This window comes from Oryctolagus cuniculus, chromosome X, assembly GCF_051225735.1.
Source record: "Oryctolagus cuniculus isolate XC-2025 breed Fujian yellow rabbit chromosome X, ASM5122573v1, whole genome shotgun sequence".
NCBI classification, from domain to species: domain Eukaryota; kingdom Metazoa; phylum Chordata; class Mammalia; order Lagomorpha; family Leporidae; genus Oryctolagus; species Oryctolagus cuniculus.
This window is the reverse complement of record NC_142888.1, coordinates 26,380,602-26,406,210: the sequence shown is the minus strand read 5'-3', so window position 1 is coordinate 26,406,210 and position 25,609 is coordinate 26,380,602. Positions and strand designations below refer to the sequence as shown.

The 25,609-nt window shown below is 46.2% G+C and overlaps 1 protein-coding gene and 1 long non-coding RNA gene across 3 annotated transcripts in view; both read right to left on the bottom strand.

The window, feature by feature from the left end:
- USP9X (ubiquitin specific peptidase 9 X-linked) overlaps positions 1-7,508 on the bottom strand; it is a 192,951-nt gene extending 185,443 nt beyond the window's left edge. The window contains exons 1-3 of one of the 2 annotated variants that reach the window (XM_070067484.2): positions 6,849-7,508; positions 2,256-2,315; positions 461-643 (exon numbers count right to left, since the gene is read on the bottom strand). The gene's annotated coding sequence lies outside the window, so the exon portion shown is untranslated. The remainder of the gene's footprint in view (positions 1-460; positions 644-2,255; positions 2,316-6,848) is intronic. The other variant, XM_089324380.1, reaches the window with a different exon arrangement.
- Positions 7,509-10,901: 3,393 nt separating this feature from the next.
- The window catches only part of LOC108178726 (uncharacterized), a 218,758-nt gene continuing 204,050 nt past the window's right edge, over positions 10,902-25,609 (bottom strand). Inside the window, exon 7 of the long non-coding RNA XR_016228071.1 lies at positions 10,902-11,318. This is a non-coding gene — a long non-coding RNA (uncharacterized LOC108178726). The remainder of the gene's footprint in view (positions 11,319-25,609) is intronic.

Genomic DNA, 25,609 nt, shown 5'->3' with positions numbered 1-25,609 from the left:
GGGGTGGGGGATGGGGAGACTGTCCCGCCTCGCCTCTGCTTCCCTAGGCAGACCAGCGTCTGTCCCTCCTCCCTTTCATAGCTCAGCTGCCCTTCCCTCTCACAGGGGCTTCCCACCAAAACACCTGGTCAGTTTCCTCAATGCCCCGCCCCCCCGCCCGGAGCTGTGGTTCCTGAGGACAGTATCTGCCGGTCTTGGTTCTATGGGTCTCAAAGGCTGGCAAGAGGAACGCCTCCTAGAATACGGGAGCATCCCCTTTGTGCTTTAATTTCACTCTGGATGCTACCTTCCTCACACACACGCTCTGCCGTGGTGGGGACGCTGAACGAGGTGGCGGTCAGTCTTGGGTCATGTCCCGGACTCCCCGCCCAGGAACCAAGTGCCCTTAGCAAAGTCATTTAACATTTCTTGCTCACCTTTTTTTTTTCCCCAAATCAAAAATAGGGAAAATACCACTTACCTCCAAGGCTTGTGACAGTGAAAGGATACGATGACGCGGTATAGCAGGTTCAGCGAATGAAACAAATCCTCGTCTCTCAGGAGCTGCTACAGAGTTTCTGTTGCTGTCAGATTCATGCTCCACGCTTGCCCACCCTGCTCTCCGTCCCTCTGGCTCCTGCTTGGCTTTGGCCGACCGGAAGCCCTAGCGAGAAATAAAAGGGAGTGAGGAGAGTGAAGGCAGGGACCTCTTTCCCTGGCTTTCTCCCTGCAGAGTCACCTTAGTACGGCTGTGTCCCTTGACTGAAGGTCACAGCTCTGAAGGCAGCCCTGTGTTTGGGACTTTGTCCTTGTGGGTTGCAGTTGCCACTCTGTATCTGCTCGACTTTGGACGTGGCTGTGATAAGAGCCTCAGAGTGTGGCAGTGACGCTGGCTGGTACAGCCGGGAGCTTCCAGAGTGACCTCTTCCTTAGTGGGCTCCTTCCTTCTGCACGCCTTGGGCCTTGTGCGCATCTCTCCTCGCAAGGACTTTAGGAAATAACAGTAAAATATCGCCTAGAGTACACTGTTCCCAAGAAGCACCATACAGTGCAAGGGCTTTCTTACTGCTGTGTTGTCTGAATGCTCATGGGTGAGAAAAAAAAAAAAAAGTGACTGCAAGAGTCCTCGAAGAAAAGCATCAGGTGACCTGTGATGTTTACCTTGGGCTTTCCTCCTATGTAGCTACTTGGATTATTTATTGAGACGCAATACTGTATATCAAAATGGCGCCCCTCTGTAATGGAGAACCTGAGTTAGGAAGAGTTTTAGGAACCTACTATGTTTTTGACAAAGGTCTCCTATGGTGGCCTCCTGTCTTTTCTACCAAACGACCTGCAGAATTAAAGGGCTGTGTCTTCTTTAGGCTACCACCGCACAGTTTCATATAGGATTCCACCTGCTCTGGTTTGGCTGCTGCCACATAGGTCTTACCAAAACGTAAGGCAGCTAATTGTCTAAGCGCTGTCATCCTGGCCTGTGACTTATAGGAGCTTGGCCTGCTCCCTGAGTCGAGTCTGACACGGCTTCGTGTGCAAGTCAGACTCGCTCATTTCCAACTTCCTTCGCCCTCAGGCTGCCTTAGAGTTAGTGGGGAGAGACGGCTCATGTCTTTTGGCACTAGCTCCAGGACAGAATTAATCTTTTGGCAGCCCCATCCCTGGAGCTAGAAGCTTCTCTGAACTGCATGCAGATATCTCCAAGAAAGATCAGTGTCTCTGGAGTCTCTTCTCTTAACTAAATTCCACCCATGTCGTCTTGGTTGTCATGGCCAACTTCCTTCCTCTTTGTATTAATAAATGTCCCCTCTGGTTCCCACTTTTCTAAGACTCAATTTCCTCCCCTTTTCTTCTCTTAAATCTCATTCTTGAGAACCTGCCTCCTCTCTGTCCAGCAGTGTCTTACTCAGTCTATGTCATTTCTACCTTTGCATCCTAAACTCAGTTACAATGGAGGCATGATAACCACTGGTACAATGAAAAGGCCTTTGTCACAGTGTGAGTCAATCAAATTACCTTGGGTCTGTGGCCCCAGAAATTGTCTGAACAAACCCTGAAGTACTATTCATGTGTGGGAGGTGAGTTCCACTTAGGGACAAGTGTTATTGTTCATCTATCTTTCCCCCAAATCAGCTCAGTTTAACAGTGACTGGCTGCCTATTAGGGACCTGCCTCTCCATTGAGTTGAGTTATGCCGTAGAACCTCTGGAGACACAAACTCAACTATTTTCTTTACTTGATGGCCAAGTGTGGTTCTTTCCACTCGAAAAAATAATTACCTTTTATCACAGCCTGTTGCTGTGCTCCTCCATGCCTGTGAGCCCATAGCCACTCTCTCCCTAAAAAGAAAATGTTTGTTCTTGTTAGGATCAGCATAAAAAAAAAAAAACTGAGCTCAAGATAATGGCAGAAATGTGCTTGAAAAGAAATAAGGTAGCAAGCTGAAATCGCCTACATGGTCATTGCAAACACTGGCTGTCTGCTGACGGTTACAGTTAGGCAGAGAGCGCTGGAATGATCCAGAAACCTGAAGGACATAAGTGAAAGGCATAGTGCTGAAACCAGCACCGTGCTCTGGGGACAGCCCTAAGCTGCTCAAACACAGGGTCAGGGTCAGGGTCAGCTGGACCCCTAAGGGTGTCAAGCCAACTGGTTTGTCACAGTTAGTTTTATTTCAGTCAGCACCAATACCACAATAAGCTGCCTTTAAAGGGAAGGAAAACACACTGGCTTAAAAAAGCCATTCATGGAAGTGTGACATGCGCACAGAAAAGTGCACGGAAGTTTAGTGTGCCGTTCACTGGACGTTCACAACTGAGAATGCCCAGGTAGCCAGCACCCAAACCAAGAAACGGAAAATGCTCAGTGACCCCCAGAAACCTCCTCGTGTGGCCTCACCCACTCACCATCTAACCCTTCTTTCCCGCCTCAGGTTTTCTCCTTAGCAGGTGTACCTAGCAGCCTGTGTGGTTTTTTGTTATTCATCTTATTAATACTCCGTCTCCTCCCCCAGGGTATATGCTTCGGGAAGGGCAAGACTTCTGTTTTGTCAAGCTCTGAGCCCCCAACTCCTCCGACCGCGCCTAGCACACAGTCATCACCCAGCAACTATTTGTGGAACGAATGAAGAAAACGCTGCAATCAGAAGCGCTTAAAAACAAACCTCATCATGAACAGATGAATGGATAAAGAAATGTGCAATACCCACACGACTGAATATTATTCAGCCGTAAAAAGAAGCGCAGTGGTGACACCGTGCTACAACATGGACGAATCCTGAAAACATTATTATGAATGAAAGAAGCCAGACACGAAACACATCCTGCCTGATTCCATTTATATGAAACACCCAGAATAGGCAAATCCATAGAAACAGAAAGTACATTCGTGCTGGCCTAGGGCTGGGGGAGGGCAGACTAGGGAGTGACGGCCTATGGTTCCGGGTTTTCTTCTGCAGTGTTCAAAACTGGATAGAGGCAATCGCTGTACTAAATGCCCCCTGAATTGTTTGCTTTAAGATGTTTCATTTCAGGCAGGGTGGGAGGGAGAGGAAGGGAAGGAGGGAGGGAGGAAGGGCGGAGGGGAGGATGGGAGGGAATATCATTATATTCTTAGAATTCTATCTATGAACTACACTGAATCTGTTCTCTTTGTGTGGCTATCACATTAAGATAAAAAAAAGTATCAGAAAAATGATGTTTTATTTTATGTTATGTGAATTTCACCTTAACAAAACAAAATTTTAAAAAGAAATTGAGGGGCCAGTGCTGTGGCATGGTGGGTAAAGCTGCCACCTGCAGTGCCAGCATCCCATATGGGTGCCAGTTCGAGACTCGGCTGCTCCACTTCCGATCCCGCTCCCTGCTATGGCCTGGGAAAGCAGTAGGAGATGGCCCAAGTCCTTGGGCCCCTGCACCCCTGTGGGAGACCCAGAAGAGACTCCTGGTTCCTGGCTTTGGATGGGTGCAGCTCTGGCCGGTGTGGCCAATTGGGGAGTGAACCAGCGAATGGAAGAACCCCCCCCCCCACGTCTCTCATTCTCTCTGTTTAACTGTGACTTTCAGTTAAAAAAATTAAATCTTTAAAAAAAGAAAAAGAAACTGAAACAGTATGAAGCTTGTCAAAGACCTTTCCCCTTCCCCACCAAGAAAAGGGGATTCTGCCTTATACTAGGAGTGAGATGGATAACGTAGGTGTCAATTTGGAGTAACCAGAGTAGGCTAAATTGCTAATATGGGAAGGGGAGAAATGATTTCTAGCTCTGGGAGCTGGAAGACTAAAGCTAGCAAAGTTGAATGAAGGTAGAAGAGGGTGGAAGAGGGGCCGGCGTTGTGGCGTAGCAGATTAAGCCACCACTTTTGACACTGGAATCCAGTATGTGCTCTGGTTCGAGTCCCGGCTGGCCCACGTGCTTGGATCCCTGCCACCCATGTGGGAGACCCGGATGGAGTTCCAGGCTCCTGGCTTCAGCCTGGCCCAGGCCCAGCCTTTGCAGCCATTTGGGGAATGAATCAGCAGATGGACATCTCTCTCTCTCTTTCTCTGTAATTCTGCCTTTCAAACAAAGAAGTAAATCTTAAAAAAATATTTTTTAAAACAAGAGGGTGGAAGAAAAATGATGTGGCCACCACAGGGCTGGGAAGAGAAACTTGGGCTGAGCCACCTTAGCAGGAATCTTGAGTTAAATGCAGCCCTTTGTGGTAATGAGGATCATTCAAAAACAAAAACAGTTTTCACTTGAGGGGGGGGGGAGGGAGGGAGGGCAAGCTCCCATCTTCTCTTTGACTCCCCAAGTGCCCATGATGGCTGTGATGGGGCTGGGCTGAAGCCAGGAGTGAGGAACTCAATCTGGGTCTCCCACACGGGTGGTAGGGACCCAAACGCTTGAGCCATCACTGCTGCCTCCCAGGGTCTGCATTAGCAGGAAGAGGGACTCGGGAGTGAGGGCCCAGGAATCCAGCCCAGGTACTCAGATATGGGATGCAGCTACCTTAACCAGCATTTCAACTGCACACCTTGCGAGGCAGCCGTGATGCCTCAGGTACTTGGGTCCCCATCACCCACCTGGGAAACTCAGATTGAGTTCCAGCTCCTGGCTTTGATTTGGTCTGGCCGTGGCTTTTGAGGGCCTTTGGGGAGCGAACCAGTAGATGGGAGATCTCTGTCTGTCTCTCTGCCTTTCAAATTGAATGTGTGAATTAATGAATGCATTTGAAAAAAGGAAAGCAGAGAGCATTACAGTCAGCCTCCAGAGGTTTGGGACGTCTGGCCTCTAGAACCAGGAGAGAATAAATTTCTGTTGTTTGAAACTACCCAATCACTTTCTGGTCACTTGTTACGGAAGTCCTAAGGAACTAGGGTTCTTCCAGGTTAACCCAACAAGGTGGAGGTGAGACCAATGGTAGAACCTAGAGTATGAATCCCTGGATGAGGGTGAGGGGTGGGAGGCGTGTCCCAAGGAGTGGCTGCACCTGTGAGGATGAGCTGGTGGTTGTCTAGCCTGCTCCGTGGCCCCCACGCGTGCCCACCTGACCAGCGGCACAGGTCCGCTGTCAGCAGTAGTGCTACGGCAATCAACGGATGCTCTTCGCACAAATGAGAGGGAGGAGACTTTTAAAAAGCATCCAAGAAGAAAGCAATCTCTATTTGCATGGTGGAAATAAAATTTTACTGCTCTGTGAGCTAGGCTTAGTCATTCAGAGGAGGGAGAGGAAACTGGCAAAGCCAGCCACGTCTTGTTTGATAAAGTGATCACCCACTTGAGGCAGCCACGTTTTCAAGACATGGGGTGAAAATGCTCAGTGCGTGAGAATGGAAGGCGGAAAGCAAGTCGGCTTTCCCAAGAACACTGCCCCGGAATGTCTCCATCCATGCTGATGCTGGCTCTTAAGGAAAACGCTGAATTCCACAATGCTCCTCCATTGGAAGCTGTTTGAACAGGTCTTTGTTACAAGGACAGGGAGCTATGACAAGGAGCAGAAAAGAAAGGATCTTTGCTATATTCATTTACTAATGGTAAAGCCTTGCCTATGCCCCTCCACCATATCCATGTGGGGATGACCCTGCTGGGTTTTAGAATGCTTAAGGACCGCTACTCCTGTTCACATGTGTGTTTAAAGAACTGGGTCTCCCAGGGGAGGATCGCGCCTTCCTCTTTTAACCCATAGAAGATGCTGATTGGACAGATCCTTTTCTTAGGCTAAGGAATGTTGGTAAAACTTGATGGAAACTTTCCAGACCATAGAAACGGTTTCATCAGCAATTCCATCTCCTTGGCCATCTCTTTATCTTATAAAAACAAGACAAAGAATGCTATATTTTTCCAGTTATTTCTTTCTCATCTCTTGTCCTAGTTTGGTCTACATGGAAAGTATGCCTTATTCATCTTTGACTTGTTCACTGAACAATCTTCCTTCCTTATTTTCCACACAGCCAGTCTATACATCCAGCACGTGAGATAGGCAGATTCTAAATATCAAATAAGACTCTGATTTACAATGCAGAAAAAAATTGTTTCTAAACATTTATTTATTTGAGAGGCAGGGAGAGAGAGCACCATCCTCTGGTTCACTCCCCCAAATGCCTGTAAGGGTCGAGAGGCAGAAAAAACTCCATCCAGATCTCCCACACAGGTGGCAGGGAACCAACCACCTGAGCCATCACCATGGCTTCCCAGGGTCTGCATTAGCAGGAAGCTGGAATCAGCAACCAGAGGTGAGGACTAAATTTAGGGACTCTGATGCCAGATGTACCTTAACCACTTAGGCCCCACCCCCACCCCCAATTCTTCCCCTTTGCTATTTTTCATGTAAAGCAAAGTAAAAATCTGTAAGCCATTGTCGGTCAGGATGTCGACAGGGAGGCAGACTCACCATGAGTATTCTAGGAATAAAGTCTTTCACAGCTGTGGGAAGAGCTGGGGAAGTGAGTGTCTGGAAGGGGGTGTCACAGGATCACAGAGTCACTAGCTGCTGCCAGGAGCCCGGGTGCAGTTGAACAAATCAGAGCTTGCAGGAAAATTCCAGAAGCCAAGCACATTCAGCTGCTGAAGCAGGGCCCCACGAAGGGGGGAGTTCACGGAGAGGTTTATGGGAAACCGTGGCCTCTGCACAGCTCCCGCCTGCGTGGGGTGACAGCCAAACCCCTGGTGGTGGGCCCGAGGCAGCTGGCGGTGAGCAGAGCCAGCAGCAGGAAATGTGAGCTGGGAGGGGGAGCCGAGGCGAGCAGGATAAGCCAGGAGCTGTGGGGCACCCCTGTCTCTGTCACTCACTCCATCTGACCGGAAAGTTGCCAAGGGCAGCGACTGCAGCTCGCCTTCCGCCCTGCGATTCTCGCACAAGTTTCTCGTCTGGCCAACTCTAACCCGGAATCCTACAAGGGAGGGGCTTCTAGGAAGTGAAGTTCTCAGCCTTCAGCAAAGCGGCCCGAGCACAATTCAGCCATGTGTCCATTGCCAAGATAACCAAAGTGACATCACCAGCTCCGCAGCAGCCATTTTGAAGTAGCTCCTCCATTCTGCGGTCCCCTAGCTCAGAACTCGGAATGCACGCCTATGAGAAGCTTGCAGGATTCTGAGTCCTGGCTGGGGCTCAGAGGTAATGTGTAACCTTAGGCAAACCTCTCTCTCCTCGCTTGAAATGGGCAGAGTTGCGCTCACTTGGCATTTGTATGGTCCAAATGACAAAATGGAAGGGAAAGTACCTAGGGAACTACTAAATGCCCTTGTGGTTGTGAATTCCCTCATTTGAAGGAATTATTTTTCAGCTTAGCAGATGTTTAGAGCTTATGTACAAAATACATACTCAAATTTTGAACTGAATGAATTAATGCACGAACACGACTTGGCATCATGGGAAAAAAAAAAAAAAAAACGGAAGGTCTTGGGGGGACATAAATTTCAAACATGAGAGCTGCCAGAATAACATCCTCTTCTCTCATCTGTGGCGCCATAACCCAGAAGCTTCTCCGATCTATTTTCTAGTTAACAAAGAATAAGGGGGACATCCTCCTCTGCATCACCATCTTTACAGCATGTGCTTGAAAGCTCAGAACACACTGCAATGAAGCGTGGCTGATGCGAAATGGCTTCATCAGCGTAGACCTCCCTGGCAGGTAATTGGCAACATCGGCTCATCACGCAGTAGTTCCACTTCTGAGAGTTTATCTGAAGGAAGTGCTCCAGTATCTGTGACGGTGTAACTGCTGGGCTTTAGCATTCTATCGGTGAGCCACGTTCATCTCACGGGAGGTTGGCTCTCCAATTGAAGAAAGCACCTGGAAGGGGGCGTGGCTGGCATTGTGGTGGAGTGGGCTCAGCTGCCACCAGCGATGCCAGAATCCCAGATCAGAGCACTGGGTAGAGTCCTGGCTGCTCTGCTTCTGATCCAGCTCCCTGCTAATGGGCCTGGGAAGACAGAAGATGACAGCCCAAGTACTTGGACTCCTGCACCCCATGTGGGAGACCCCAGTGGAGTTCCTGGCTTCTGGCTTCCACCTGGCCCAGTTGCAACCATTGCAACCTTTTGGGGAGTGAACACTGGAGGGAAGATTCTCTCTCTCTCTTTCTCGCTCTTTCTGCCATCAAGTAAATAAAATAAATATCAGGAGGGGGGGAAAAACAGAAAGCACCTGCAATGACTTTGATGGTACATTCTATTGAGGGAGAATTTGTACCTTGCATAAGGTAGACTAAGCTAAGAAGATTTGTGGATGGAGGAGAGAGAATTAAACCATATTAACCAATACATTTGAAATGATGATCTCTCAGCATTGGAATTATGGGAAACATTTTTTCTTCTTTGTTCTTTCTTTCCTTTTTTTTTTTTTTAAAAAAAGATTTATTTATTTTATCTGAAAGTCAGAGTTACAGAGAGAGAAGGAGAGGCAGGGAGCGAGGTCTTCCATCTGCTGGTTCACTCCCCAGATGGCCGCAACGGCCGGAGCTGTGCCGATTCGAAGCCAGGAGCCAGGAGCTTCCTCCGGGTCTCCCACAGGGGTGCAGGGGTCCAAGGACTTGGGCCATCTTCCACTGCTTTTCCAGGCCATAGCAGAGAGCTGGATCAGAAGTGGGCAGCCAGGACTTGAACCGGCGTCCATATAGAATGCCAGCACTGCACGCAGCGGCTTTACCCGCTAGGCCACAGCACCGGCCCCTCCTCTGTTCATTCTGTATTAAGCTTTTCTCAAAAGAGCAAAGTAAAAGAAAATAAATGCAGTAAATATTTATTACTTTTATGATTAGGGAAATCAATAAGTGTTTAAAAAAGAATTCTCTGATGTATGACTTGGATTTCATTTCTCATCATTTGTATGTTTTATTAAGAAAACAATTTGAGGACAGAAGATAAAGTTGTTCATGTTAGCATATAGCTTACCTACACTGGAATTTTAGGATAACACAGCATTCTGAGACCTTGAAATAACATAAAGGTCAAACAACCTACCCAATGAGAAGGCTTCTAAGTACTTTAGAAGATTAACCATCTTCGCAGGAGGGTTCAAAGTATACCCACTTCTTTAACTGCATAGTATTTATACTTCAGATAATGTTGTGCTATTTCACCTTGAAATAATTTTTGTGCATGGTATGAGGTGGAGGTTGAGTTTAATTTCCTTCCTACTCTGATAATGTTGGATGAAGTCAAGAGAAGGAGGGAGAGAGGGAGAGCGCCTGCAATAATGACATTAGCCCATGCATAATGGCAAAGCCCTCATACCTAAGCACTTCTTATTTTCTTAAATATTTATTTATTTGAAAGGCAGAATGACGGTGGGGGTTGGGGGAGAGAGAGAGAGAGAGATCAATCCTCCACCCACTGGTTCACTCCCCAAATGGCTGCAAGAGCAAGGGCTAGGCCAGGTTGAAGACAGGAGCCTGGAACCCCATTTGGGTCTCCCATGTGGGTGGCAGGGGCCGAAGTACTTGGTCCATCCTCTGCGGCTTTCCCCAGGTGCATTAGCAGGAAGTTGGATCAGAAGTAGAGCAGCTGCTGCATCAGAAGTGGGACTCAACCTGCTGCTCTGATATGGGATGCTGACGTGGTGGCTTAACCTGCTGTGCCACAACGCTAGTGGAAAGCCCCACCCCCACCCACTGTGGCACAGTGCTGGCCCCGACCTAAACATTTCTGAAAGCTCGAAACTCTTAATACTGCTCTAATGGCAATTAATTTCAACATTAGATTTGGAGAGCACAAGCACTCAGACCAGAGCAGAAACTATGTCATCTTGTCTAACTGGTTTATTTCAACCAATGGCAGAAGAGTCACTTCAAGATCTCAGGTTGGTTGGTTGCTTTATCCATGCAGAGTAATAAACCAGGAATCTCTGGATAAATCAGTTAGTGTCTTGGTTTTTCTAGTTCCACATCAACGAAAGAAGGCTACTGGCAATCCCCTTATCTGGGCAGGACCACGCTCACGGATATCCGTGTGCTTACTTATATTTCCCAGGCTCCTTTGTGGCTAAGTTGGAACCACCTAAGCGAGTTATCATCAATGTGTGAACAGAACTGGTGATTTCTAGCCTGAGGTAGGTGAGAGCAGACAGGAAGTCCCCATACCCTCTCTCTTATTTTTGTGAGGCAGGAAGGAAACTTCAAGATGGCTAAGCTGCAAAATGGAAGCAACCCAGATCCCTTAGCCACTATTGGAGGAGATCCATCTGATCCATGTAGACTAAGTGAGAAAACAAACATTTGTTGTGTGAAGTCACTAACATTTCCGGGTTTTTGTTTTTGTTTTGTTTGTTTGTTTGTTTGCTGCCTAGCCTAGCCTAGTCTGCTCAAGACAACCTTATTATGTCGCTTAAATCAGATAAATTATATGTTGGGCCATGAGCTAGATGCTAAAAGCACAAACCATATAAACACTGATGGCCTTTATTCTATTATTTAATGTATTGATTTAAATTGAAAAGTGATGGTCTTTTTTTTTTTTTAAAGATTTGTTTATTTATTGGAAAGGCAGAGTTACAGAGAGGCAGAGGCAGAGAGAGAGGCAGAATCAGAGACAGAGACAGAGAGAAAGGCCTTCCATCTGCTGGTTGACTCCCCAAATGGCTGCAATGGCCGGAGCTGGGCCGGTCCAAAGCCAGGAGCCAGGAGCTTCATCTGGGTCTCCCACGTGGGGGCAGGGATGCAGGCACTTGGGCCATCTTCTGCTGCATTCGCAAGCCATAGCAGAGAGTTGGTTCAGAAGTTGAGAAGCCAGGGCTCAAACTGGAGCCTATATGGGATGCTGCTGGCGCAGGCTTTACCTGCTATGCTGCAGCGCCGGCCCCGATGGCCCATATTTTAAAGTAGCTCGTGGTCCAGGTGCAGAGAGGAGAAACTCTGAAGAGCTCTGAGAAATAAAAAAATTCTTATTACCATTCGAATTATTTAATGACTTCTCTTTTGAGACTATCAATGTAAAATTTTAAAGTACAGGTAATAAATTCACATTGTACCAAAGCCAAAAAGTACAAAAGGATATAAAGTACACATTCTTTTCTGTCCCTTGTGACACTCAAGTGTCTCTCCTTGGAAGCAATTAATGCTGCCATTTTCTTGCATTCCCTTGTATAGATGGCCTATGAACATATAAGCAAATGTATTAATTTTCTTTAAAAACGCAACCCAAGGGGCCAAGGACTGTGGCGTAACAGGTTAAGCATCCGCCTGTGGCACCAGCATCCTCTATGAGTACAGGATCGAGTTCTGGCTTCTCCACCCCAAAGAAGCTCCTGGCTCCTGACTGCAGATTGACCCAACCCAGCCATTGTGGCCATTTGGAGAGTTAATCAACGGATGGAAGACCTTTCTCTCTGTCTCTCCTTCTCTGTCTGTCACTCTACTTCTCAAATGAATAAATAAAATCTTAAAACACACACACACATGCAGCCCATGACGACTGCATTTTTTACACTATGAAAAGCAGATCATGGGCCGGCGCCGCGGCTCACTAGGCTAATCCTCCGCCTAGCGGCGCCGGCACACCGGGTTCTAGTCCCGGTCGGGGCACCGGATTCTGTCCCGGTTGCCCTTCTTCCAGGCCAGCCCTCTGCTGTGGCCAGGGAGTGCAGTGGAGGATGGCCCAGGTGCTTGGGCCCTGCACCCCATGGGAGACCAGGAAAAGCACCTGGCTCCTGGCTCCTGCCATCGGATCAGCGCGGTGCGCCGGCCGCAGCGCGCTGGCCGCGGCGGCCATTGGAGGGTGAACCAACGGCAAAAGGAAGACCTTTCTCTCTGTCTCTCTCTCTCACTGTCCACTCTGCCTGTCAAAAAAAAAAAAAAAAAAAAAGAAAAGCAGATCATTTACACAATTCTCCACTTTCTCTTCTAAGAATATTATTTGGAGATCACCCCACATCCCTTAATAAGGCTTTCTTATTCTTTTTTAAAACCACATAATATTCTTATTAATGGACATACCACAATTAATTTAACCAGACCCAGCTTGTTGAGAATTTAGGTTGTTTCTAACAATTTTATTATAGGATTTTTTGGATTTATTTTCTCCTAAATATTTGATGTATACTTTTGATGTTTGTAAGGAGAAAATTTGAAAATTTTCTTGGGTGAGATTATGGAAGGGCAGAAATAACAAGGATTTGCATTTAACTTTTTGGAAATGGTGACTTACTGACATTTCAATTCAGATCCATCTTTGGAGAGTGCTAGAGTTTGAACTTGACTTGGCTTTCCAGCTCATGCAGACATTTAAACTCCAAAGACTTGTGTTAAAAGTTGATGAATTAATGTTAATGGTTCATAGATTAGGGGTGGAGGCTTGATCCAATTATGGCATCTGAGAGGTGGACCTAGTGGGAGGTCTTTAGGTCATTAGGAGCTTGCCCTCAGAAGGTAGTTCTCAGGAGAGGGTTGGTTATATAAGCCAAGTTTGGCCCAGATGTTCTCCCTTGGCTTCCTAGCTCCCTGGGAGATTGCCTCTCCCCACTTGTTTCTGCATCCAACGCCCTCATCAGACACCAGACTAGAATCAGACACCAGCCTGATACGGGACTGCAAACCTCCAAAACCATAAGCCAAAATAAACCTCTATTCTTCCCAAGAAATCCTCTCATATATTTCAGTTGTAGTAAGAAAAAGCTGACTAACAGAGAAAGAGACAAAACTCAGATCTCTTTCTACTTAAATACAGTTTATTGGTTTTTACAGTTACAAAAGTGAAACATGTTCACTACAGAAAATGTGCAAAAAAAGAAATTATTACGAACTCATGTCCATAAATATGCTTAATATCTACATGCTATTCTGTCAAATGACAATTCCAAAGTGAACATGACCATTTGTTCACTGTGTTGCTTGAAATTTCTCATCATTTTGGATTTTATTTTTAGATCCATTTAGTCCCTAAGTTGCACAGAATGGTAAACAGCTCGTTTAATGGAGTGGGTTTTTGGGGCCCTGTTTTAGTTTCTGTCCATTGTCATGACCATCATTTCATAAAGAGCGTGAAGAATGTCTATGTTCTTTTGGAAACCATTGCCTTCCTAACACTTTTAGCCCAGGCTGACCTTAAAACCCATTCGCTTTTCTTGAACACACTTTAGGTAATCGAGAAGAGATTTAAAGGGGTCCCAGGTGAAAAATTCCCTTGGGGATAGCACCGACACGTGTAATCAAGATGATTCTAGAACATCTGGGTGTGTCCTGAGCTCCTGTGGCAGGTCAGCTGGAGGGACAAAAGTGATTGTCAGGGTAAAGGTTTCACCGTCCTCAGGTTGCCACTTGTTATTTTCTGGTCTGGCTTGCTAAGATCCTAGGATTTCAGCAGACTCACTGTAGTGTGGAGAAGACAAACGGCCACCATCTCAAGGGTAGAGGGAAGTGTGGCCGAGAGGACAGACGTTCACGCTCCCTTAACCTTCCTGCAGAGCCTGGCTGTACAGCTGGTTCCCATTAGGTGCACACTATCAATTCTGATGTTTGCACAAAGCAATCCCGACAAGCTGGTACAGCACGGTTCATTGCTCTATGTGTACGCAACAAAATCATCAATCATTAACATAAAAAAAAACCTGAGGGCCCTATTCCCAAGGTATTGGGCAAGGCTTGACAATGGTTCTAGGCTCCCTTGGAGAGACACAAAGAGTGAGCACCCAGACATACCGTGCTACTCTGTTCTATCTGTTATTTCCCAGCTTTGCACCTGACAGCGACAGTGACTTAGTCCCTCGGATTCTCAGTTCAACACCACCCTCCCCAGAGAAAAGCTCTGATTGGCCCATCAGCGGTCAGGTGCTCTCTTCTGGGCCAATCCGCAAGAGAGGATACGTGGGCACAAGAGACATGATACTGTTTGGGGAGCTAAGATGAAGCTGCTGGTTGAAGATGGGTTTCTTCAGGGGCCGACACATGAAGGATGTTTAAGAAGTGCTCTTGGGATCAACACATGTAGAAGGTAGGGAAGAAGGCAAGGTTGGGAAGAGGGAGAAGTCCAGCTTCAACCCAGGCTTGGGGGCACACTTGGCTGAGCTTACAGGGAGTTCTGGAGTTCAAACAACCCCTTCAGAATTGTTCAAAGCAGGGTTATGATGGTCAGACCTTTTTTTTTTTTTTTTTTTAAGATTTTGTTTATTTATCTGGAAGTAGAGTTACAGACAATGAGAGGGAGAGACAGGGAAAAAGGTCTTCCATCCGCTGGTTCACTCCCCAAATGGTCACAATGGCCGGAGCTGCACCGATCCCAAGCCGGGAGCCAGGAGCTTTTTCCAGGTCTCCCACACGGGTGCAAGGGCTCAAGGACTTGGGCCATCTTCCGCTGCTTTCCCAGGCCATAGCAGAGAGCTGGATCGAAAGAGGGGCAGCCGGGACTGGAACTGGTGCCCATATAGGATGCAGGTGCTGCAGGTGGAGGATTAGCCTACTGCACCACGGGGACAGCCTGGCCAGGGCTTTATACTGGCATTTCTCAGACACTGGATGTCGGCTGGTGGGATATGCAAAAAAAAAAAAAAAAAAAAAAAAAAAAATTCTATGGCATATAAAACAGAATGTCCCCCAATTCATTCCAGAAAGGTTGTATAGATTCATTCTAAATTTCAACCCCAGAATAAAGAACCTTTACAACTCAATATTAAAAAGACAAACAACCCAGTGAAAAATGAAGAGAGGGAGCAGACCTATGGCACAGTGGCTAAGTCACCACTTGGAACATCTGGATCACATGTGGAGTGGCTGGTTTGGGTCCCGGCCTTCTGCTTCCAATTCAGCTTCCAGCTGATGTGTGCCCTGGGAGGCAGCAGGTAAATGACTCATGATACAGACCTGCACTGAGCTCTGGGCTCCTGGCTTTGGCCTGGCCCAGCCCTGGCTGTTGCAAGCCTTTGGGAAGTGAATCAGCACACGGGATGGGTGAACGTTTTCTGCTTCTCAAATAAAAAATGAAAATATAAATATTTTTCCTAAAAATAAGCAAAGAACTTTATTTGCTTAAAAAAAGTTTATTTGCTTATTTGAAAGGCAGTTACAGGGAGAGAGAGAGAGAGAGAGAGAGAGAGAGAGAGAGAGAGAGAGAGATTCCATTTGCTGGTTCACTCCTCAAATGACAACAGCCAGAGCTGGGCTGGCCAGGAGCCAGGAACCAGGAGTGCCATCCAGGTCTCCCACATGGGTGTCAGGGGCCCAAAGTGCCTGGGCCATCTTCTGCTCTTTCCCAGGTCATTAGCAGGGAGCTGGATTGGAAGTAGAACATCCAGGACTTGAAACTGTGCCCATATGAGCAAAGGATTTCAACAGGTATTTCACCAAAGATATAACATATAAGTTCAAACAACTAATAAGCATGTGAGAAATGTTCAACACCATTATAATTAGGGAAATGCAAATCAAAATGCACAATGAGAAACTTCATGGCTATGGGATGGCTAGAATCAAAGAGACAGTAACAAATGCTGGCATGAATGTGGAAAATTGATAATCTAAATATATTGCCGGTAGGTATGAAAATAATGGTACAAGGGCCGATGTTTGTGGCATGGTGGGTTAAGCTGCTGCCTGCAGTGCCTGCATCCATATGGATGCTTGTTCGAGTCCCTGCTGCTCCACTTCCAATCCAGTTCTCTGCTATGGCCTAGGAAAGCAGTAGAAGATGGCCCAAGTCCTTGGGTCCTTGTACCCACCAGGGAGATCTGGAAGAAATTCCTGGCTCCTGGCTTTGGATTGTCCCAGCTCTAGCCACTGTGGCCATCTGGGAGTGAACCAGTGGATGGAAGACCTCTCTCTCTCTCTCTGCCTCTGTCTCTCTGTCTGTAACTCTACCTTTCAAATAAACAAATCTTTTTTAAAAAATGAATAATGTACTGATGCATGCTACAAAATAAATGAACCTTGAAAATATTACACTAAGTGAAAAAACAGTGTATGATTCCATTTCTATGAAAATTCTGGAAAAGGCAAATCTGACAGACCATGATTGCCTGGGGCTGGCATGAAGAGAATGTTCTAAAACTGGATTGTGGTGATGCATGCACAACTCAGTAATGTCCTACAAATCACCGAAATTCTCACTTAAAGTAAACCTGATGTTTGTAAATTATGCCTACTGTGTTGGGGCACAGTGGGTTAAGTCTCTGCTTGGAATGCCCACATCCCATATCAGAATGCTTGGGATCAAGTCCCAGCTTCTCTGCTTCTGATCCAGCTTCTTAGTAATGCACCTGACAAGCAACAATGTCCCAAGTACGTGGGCCCCTGCCACCCACATGGGAAATCCAGCTGGAGCGCCTGCATCCTGGCTTTGGCTTGGCCCAGTCCCAGCTGCTGTGGGCATTCGGGGAGTGAACCAGTGGGTGGAAGAGCTTTATCTCTCTTTCTCTCCCTGTTACTTGGCTTTCAAATCGATAAACAAATCTTGTTTTAAAGATTTCAACCTGGATCTAGGCTGTTTCATAAATAAAATTCAATAAGACTAAAATAAAATGAGAACCTAAAATTAATTTTTAAAATAAAGTATGGCAGACATTTCATACTCCGGCCCGGAATGCTTTCTGGGTGCAGTGGGGGCTCGGACAATGGATAAGCTTCTCCTTTCCCTTTAGGGTAATGAAGGTAGAATCTAGAATCGATGAGTTTCATTATGTCACAATGGAAATGACCTTTCCAAAAAACAAGTTCAGTAGAAAATACATGGAAAGGGATTGATCAATGCTTATTGTCATCATCCGCTGAATAACTCCAATGCGAAGAATTACTTTCCGGTGACTGAACATCAATACAATGCATTCTTGCACCAGGTGAGAACTGCTATGTGAGTTCACTCACCCTTGCAATTTGTGAGCAAAATTAAAGATTGCCTTTAATTCGCCGCCTTGCGCTGCTTTGCTTCACAACTGGCAACTTGAACACGAGGGTCATCGGAACAGGTCCCTCAAGCTAAGGAAGCCCCAGAGACACAAGCATTCTCTTTCCCTATCTCTCTATTGTTTCTAGAGGCTTCCATCCCCCAGGGCCAGGAGCAGTCAACTGCTCAGTACCAGACTGTTGCCTCTCTTTCTTCCCCCCAGGTCTACTGCATTGTCCTGCTTTCCTTTTATGTGATCACACTGGTCTCCTAAACGCCCTCTCTGCCTCCAGCCCCCCTCATTCCAATCCTCTGACCTACCAATCTTCCGTAATTCCCTGCCTAAACCCTAACGCTCAAGGACTTCTCTCAATTTTCTGCAAGGGTTAATTTTATGTGTCACCTCGGCTGGGTCAAACATTATCCTGCGTGTTTCTGTGAGGGTGTTTTTGGATGAGACTAGTATTTATATCAGTGGACTTTGAGTAAAGCAGATTGGTCGCAGCGATATGATATTTAATCAATTGAAGGCTTGGGCTAGGACAGAAAAGATGGACCTCTTCCTGAGAAAGAGAGAAGTCAGTGGCAGTTGTGGCAGACTGTCATTGAACTTCATCAACAACACTGGCCCTGAACTAGAACATGGGCTCTCCTGGGTCTCCAGCCTGCCAGCCTCCATAATCATATATGTCAATTCCTTATATTCCCTCTCTTTGCACACACACGCACATCCTATTGCTTCTGTTTCTCTGGAGAACGCTGACCTAGCACCCCACCGCGCCCCTTTGCACACCTGACCCTGCATGCCAAAGGAGCTGCCCACTGCTCGCTCTGTCTGCTCCAAGGGTTGTGTCTTTAGGCCCAGCTCACATAGCTCTACCTCTAGCCTCACCTTCACAATCACACTTTAAAAGCCACCTCGGTCATGAGATCTCTGGAACCTTCTAGCACTTCCCGTGTAACTTACATACTCTGATACCTATTACGAATATTTTCAGAAAACATGCTTCACTGTCTTGATGATGTTGTAAGTGGCTGGAGGGAAGACTCTATCCGAAGCAGGGCTAAGGCTGTCAGTGATGCAGGCACGGAGGTAGCTAGCAAGGAGGAGATGAGGTTGTCGGCCCCTTTCCATGCAGAGGACTCGCAGCTTCCTTGAAACTATCGCTTAGAACTGGCCCCAGCCAAAAAGAAGGGTAAGAAATTGGGTGGCAGGCCAAGTCCTGCAAACTCCACCTCTCATGAATATTTAATTAGACCTCACCCTAGACACCACCCCCTGTGCCTCCAGTCCATACAAAGCGATGACCCTGACTCTTGTAGAAAGCAGCTCTCTCTTGAGCATGCCTGCATTCTTTCTTGAGTGTTCTTATTGTTCTGTATGTGAATAAATCTTACTTCTCTCTGACCATTACGTATGTCTCATTCTCAAATTCCTTCTTGTGTGGGGAAGAGATCCTGGACCCAGCCACCCTTACAACATCATGGTGGCCTAAAGTGGGGCAAGTGGGATGGGTCTTCATAGTCCCCACACAGAAAACATAACTGGATGTGGAGTTTATGTTTTAGCAGAGTAAACAATAAATATAGTAAGTTCTAGAGTATGTTCAAAAGGTTAGCAGTATAATAGAAAAAGCAAAAAAGGAGAATGAAAAGGATTAGCACTTGGGGGATATAAGCCTCACTAAGTGACATGTGAACAAAGATTTGATTGTTATACAGATACAAGGGAGAAGAATTTAAGTGTTTCATAATGAACATTTATTATTTTTGTTAATAACACGCCCAAGAGGGTAATCATTTTTATGATTTTTTTTTGTTTATTGTTAACGATTTTTATTTGAAAAAAATTTTGAGAGAGACAGAGAGAGATGCACCAGGCTGAAGCCAGGAGCCAGGGACTCAATCCATGTCTCCCATGTGGGTGACAGAACTCAACTACTTGAACCATCGCCTGCTGCCTCCCAAGGTCTGCAGTAGCAGGAAGCTGGAATTGGGAGTGGGGTCAGGACTTGAACCCAAGTCCTCTGACATGCGATGCTGGCATCCCATTCCAATTGGGTGCTTTTGTCTGTTTTGTAGTTTACATAAATGGCATTATACAGTATGCATTCTGGCTTTGCCTCTCCCTTCTTTCACACATAACATCTGTGATAGTCACCCATGTAATTACGTACATGAGTAACTTGTTCTTTTTTCTGGCTGTGTATTATTCACCAGTGGTTTTATTGGTGGACATGTAGATCGTTTTCACTGTTGGCTAGTCTGAATCATGCTGTTACACAAATACCTCTGGCTGATCATATGCAGCAGTAGGACTGCTGCGCCATAAGGTGGACATACGTTTAACGGTAGTAAATTCTGTAAAAGTATTTTTCAAAGTGGTTGTACCAATTTTCATTGTTACCAACAGTTCGGGAAACTTCCAATCGCTCTATACCCTTCAGAAGGTGGTTACATTTAGGATGAGTGTACCTTACATACTTTCAATTACATACTTTCAAGTATATATGTTGTACCTCCTTTTTTTTTTTTTTTTTTTTTTTTTTTTTTTTTTTTTGCAGGCAGAGTTAGACAGTGAGAGAGAGAGAGACAGAGAGAAAGGTCTTCCTTCCGTTGGTTCACTCCCAAATGGCGCTGCGCCAATCCAAAGCCAAGAGCCAGGTGCTTCCTCCTGGTCTCCCATGCAGTGTACCTCCATTTTAAAAAGTTAATTTGGAAAACTGGGGTTTTGACTATGAAGAAATACTTTCACCAATTTATCCTATTTATACATTTTTAATGTAGTATATCTCCAAGGGATACTTGAGAGAAATGTCTACATAAGTCTAAAAGAATTCTTTTAATCAATATGAAATAAAAATTCTAAGTGACTAAAAAAACAAACATGACCCAAATCAGCCCCACATGAGCCATATCACCACACGCCATCCATGAGCATTTGGAAGCCCTCTCGTATTTGTGTCCACACATGTTCTAATCCAGAGGCTTGGACCCACACCTTTCTCGGTAAGACAGAGAATGACCAGCTTACGGATTCGGATCCACTGCAGTGAGTCCAGTGCTGAAGCTCCCTTCATCTGGGGGACCCTTCCCAGGCAGGAGCTTGCGGCGGTCAGTGGTTGGGTTACCTTGCCAGCTCCTAACCTAGTTCATTTCTAGGTGCCAAGCTGTTCGCTCCACTCTGACCGAGCTTTTGTTGCGACTTTCTGGCACTGTTCAACTTGACCCTGCATCTGCCTGTGCCCCACCCATAGGATCAGGGGCAGCCAGGGGCTCTGGCTTCCCCTCCATCTACCAACCAGGACCAGCCCCCAGACTCTCTTTATGCCGTGTTCTGTCTTTCTTCAAAGCTGCCTGAGTCAGATGCCTCAGCAAACCCTTTCCACAACAGTGAAAGAGTGTCGGTTATTCACAAACTCAGGGCCCAGCGTGTAAAGTCGCTGGTTGATCAGGGTGGCACGCTTGAGTCGCGCCTCTAGAACAAAGAGACAGCACATGGGATATGGAACTCAATTCTAGCTGCCCGCCAGCCCACAGATGACTGAATTATGGAGAGTTATGGTTAAGTTGATCATTCTCTCATTTGCATAGTTTGAGACTCTAGCCTAATGAGAACTTAGTTCTGCATAAGTGACAGAGAGCTTTCTTGCATTTTAATCCAATGTTCAGACTTGTTATTAGACTTTAAGTTGGATTCACAGATACAATGTCTCGAATTTTTTTTTCCTCACTGTGATTTACTGGTTCCTGATCCATATGAATCCCAGGTATCTAAAATATGTAAATTATTTACTATCTAGAGGTTGATCTGATATTATTCTCCATACCAAAAGGTTCTGTGTTTTGCTACATGGATGGGCACTCAATTACAAAATTCAGATTGGTCAATAGGTACTAGCCTAATGGCCCAAAGCAGTCTATTTTTTTTTTAAGATTTATTTATTTGTTTGGAAAGCAGTTACAGAGAGAGAAGGATACATGCGCGCGCACACACACACACACACACAAACACACAGAAACAGAGAGAGAGGTGTTGGGCCAGGCCAAAGCCAGAAGCCTGGGACTCCATCCAGATCTCCCACGTGGGTGCAGGAACCCAAGCACTAGGGTCATCTTCCACTGCCTTCCCAGGTGCATTAGCAGGAAGCTAGATCAGAAGTGGAGCAGCTGGGACTCAAACTGGCATCCATATGGGATGCTGGTGTTGTAAGCGGTAGTTTAACCAACTGTACCACAATGCTGGCCCTGCCGAAAGCAGTCTTAATTACAAATAAATACCCCAAGTTCAAGAAGCTTATTTCCCTTGGGCTTTCACTGCTTACAACTAAGAACCATTCTTCTGTGGGAGCTACCAATATAAGGAAGATAAAGAGGGCAGGGAATTGCTTTTTTATGTTTTCTTGCTAAAGAGGGGAATTTTTTTCTTGATCAAATTAAAACTTCAAGTTTCCAACTGGGAGGCTATGGATAGAATGCCAATTTGCTTTCCCAAACCTTTTTCGTCCTGTTTTGAGTAGTGATAGAAACCCTAAATTTGAGAAGGCAAAGTGGTTTCCTGGAATAAAGTCTATATTATCCAGCCTCCCTTACGGCTTGCTGTAGTCATCTGACTGCATTCTGACCAATCATATGTGAATAGAACTTATGTATGCATTTTCTGGGTCACATCCCCAAAGGGGAGGAGTTTGCTACCCCATTCTCATCCTTTTCTTGCTGACCAGAAGAGAGATGAGCCATCTTTTACCATGTGGACAGAACACCACCCAGGGCTGGCAGAAGGAGCCGGGGAACCACCATGGTGCTGAGAGAGCAGCCCTTGATGACATATGCCCAAGGGGAAAATGAACCGCGTTCTTTCTTGCAAGGTACCATGTTTCTGCTGCTCAGAGACAATGGTCAAAACTATATTCTAATGACTCTTAAGCAGGATTCTAGAAAAGTTTGATTAAAAGATCAAGAAAATAACTAAGAAAATGATCCATTTTCCACTTTCAGTTGAGGGCCAGCTTAAAAAGAAAGCATCGATGGATTCTTCTTGACCCATGGTCATAGACTCATTTTGACTAGATGCTTGAAGAAAGATCCTTTCAACTCTGGGGTTAACGGTCTTTTTACCTCCTCTTAAGATGGCACTAGGAACAGTTTCACCACTCACGAACAAATCAGGAAGAGTCTCAAATACCTCAGAAAGATCTAGAATACACCAGATAGAGTACCAAGTACATTAGAAAGAGTTGTAGGAGGCGGAGTCTCAAATTTATCAGGAGGGATCTCAGAGATGTCTGGGAAATTCTCAGATACGTACTGATGGGTCTCAAAGAGGTCATGGAAGATCCAAAGTATGTTAGTGGGAGTCTCAGCTAGGTGAGGAGGAGATTCAAATACGTCAACAAGAAGGAGAGGGCCAAATCAGTCGGGAGGGAGCTCAAGGAGAGGTCAAACGAGGCAGACAAAAAAGAAAGGATCTGAAGTGATCTTCAGCTAGGAGAACGCTCCAACAGTAAGAAAGGGTCTTGAAGCCCTCAGAAAAAGTCTCAAGCAAGTAAACAACTATCTCAGCTACATCAAGAAGAGGCTCAAGCAAGTCAGGAAGACCTTTAAATAACTCAAATCCTTCTGGAAGGTTCTCAGGTCAAGCTGGCTCTAGATACATAAGAAAGGGCCTCAAACAGAAACGAACAATCTTGGATAGTCAGAAAAGCTCCCAGGCATGCTGGCGAAGATCTCAAGCAGCATACGAAAGATATCAAGGATGTTACAAAGAACTCCAAATAGTCTGGAAAAGTCTCAAACAAAGGGACTCTCAGGAAGCAGCCCAAGCCAACTTGTAAAAGTTCTCAAACAAAGCTTAGACAGTATCTCAAAGTCATTAGGTAGAGTTGTATATACATCAGGAAGGGAGTGAGAGGAGGGTCTCAAATAGAACAGGAAGGATCTCAATGTCAGTGGAGATGTTCAGCAGTCAGCAAGAGGCAAATCCATAAGAGTCACGGGGTCACAGGGCGAGGTTGTAATGGTGCTCTGTGAAAGGGCTTCGCACTCAGGAAGGAAAATGTCTAACACAGCTTGAAGAGTCTCCACCATATGCTGAATGGCCTGAAGCCAGCCAGCAAGGATCACGTACACACATATCAGGAAGTAACTCAGATAATCAGCGATGGCACCAAGTGGGTCAGCAAGGGCATACAATGCAAGCATACTGCAAGACTTCATGGCATACATGTTTCTGATGAATAAATGCATACGGACTTCACAGTTGTTTTGAACTACAATTAGCATGTTTTTTAAAAATAAAGGTTTAGGGGCTGGTGCTGTGGCACAGTAGGTTAATCCTCCACCTGCGGAGCCGGCATCCCATATGGGCGCCGGTTCTAGTCCTGGCTGAACATCTTCCCATCTAGTTCTCTGCTATGGCCAGGGGAGGCAGTGGAGGATGGCCTAACATGAGAGATCCGGAGGAGGCTTCTGGTTCTGGCAGAGAACCAGCAGATGGAAGACCTCTCTCTCTCTCCCTCTCTCTCTCTGTAACTCTGCCTCTCAAATAAATAAAAATCTTAAAAAGAAGAAGAGGAAGAGGAACAAGAAGGAGGAGGAGGAGAAGGAGGAGGAGAATCTTAAGCAGGCAGGGAATGTCTCAAAGAAATCAGGAAGAGACTTAAACAAGTCAGGAGCTTTCTAAATCATAGAAGGAAGGAAAAGAAAACAAACCCCAACAAGTCCGGAGGGGTCCCACTCAAATTGAGATGGATGTCAACTCGAACAGAAAGGAAGCGTCTCAAATGTGAGCAGGAGGATTTGGAATATGTCAGGGAGGGTCTCCCAGGAGGTGGAAGGTGTTGCAAGCCAGCCAGAATGATCTTAACTAAATATGTCCAGTGACTGATGTTCCCCTGGGAAGGCCATACGGAAACACCTAGCGAGGTGAACCCCAGGTGAAGATGCAGCCAGAGATTGAAGTGATAGATCCACAAGCCAAGGAATGCCAAGGAAGCTGGGAGCTAGGCAAGGAGCAGATTATTGGTGGGAGGGAGTCTGCAGAAAGGCTCACTAGGCTAATCCTCCGCCTAGCGGCGCCGGCACACCGGGTTCTAGTCCCGGTCGGGGCGCCGGATTCTGTCCTGGTTGCCCCTCTTCCAGGCCAGCTCTCTGCTGTGGACAGGGAGTGCAGTGGAGGATGGCCCAAGTGCTTGGGCCCTGCACCCCGTGGGAGACCAGAATAAGTACCTGGCTCCTGCCATCGGATCAGCGCGGTGCGCCAGCCGCGGCGGCCATTGGAGGGTGAACCAATGGCAAAGGAAGCCCTTTCTCTCTGTCTCTCTCTCTCACTGTCCACTTTGCCTGTCAAAAAAAAAAAAAAAAAAAAAAAAAAGAAAGGCTACAACCATGCCAACATCTTGACCTTACAATTCTTGCCTGCTGACCCGTGAGAGAATTCAATCCTGTTGTTTTAAGATGCCTAGTTTCTGGTACCACCACCACCCCCTTTTTTTTACAGCAGTCCCAGGAGACTAAATATAGTAGGGGTATCAGGAAGAGTCTCAAGGATGTGTATCAAAGAAAATAGGAAGTGCCGCCAGGAGAGAGGAAAATTCTGGAATGCATTGATAATTCTCTCAGGCTGTACTGAAAACATTCAAACTCGGTCCTGAAGAGCTTTGATTTGGTCAGTAAAGCTCTCAGACAACAATGAGCGCTCTCAACTACGTGCAGAAGGACCTCAAGGATTTCAGCAAGGACCTCAAGTTGAGGAGCGTCGCCAGCATGTCAGAAAGTCGCAAAGATGTCGTGGAGGCTCGCGCGTTTCTCAGGAGGAGTTTTAAATGCTTGAGAAAGGTTCTTAAAGATGGCAAGCAGGGTCGCACACACAGAAGGAGGAGTCTGAGACATGTCAGGAAGAAGCTCAACATTGTCAGCAAGGAAGACTCTCAAATTCAAGAGGAAACAGCTCAAAGAAGTTAGGCAAGTTCTCAATGTAGTTAGGAAGAATTATGATTAAATTGCTAAAGGGCTGCAGACGGAAAGAAGTATCACAGATACAAGGCAGCGTCAAGAGTTAGGAACAGTGTCAAAATTCAGGGAGGGTCTCATATCCATCAGGAAGAGTAGGAAACGTGTTGGGAAGGGGTTCAGACACGCCATGAAGTGTTGGAAAGAGAGGAAGAGTCTCAAACACGCCAATAATCTGCCAAGACAACTCTGGAAGCATCTCAAAGTTGTTGGGAAGAGCTGTGAGGACATCAATGAGCCTTTCAAGGGAGGATCTCAAAACATCCAGCAGCGTCTCCCACACGTCCATACATTTCTCAAAGAGGTCGTGACGGCTCTCAAAGGCTTTGGCAAGAGTC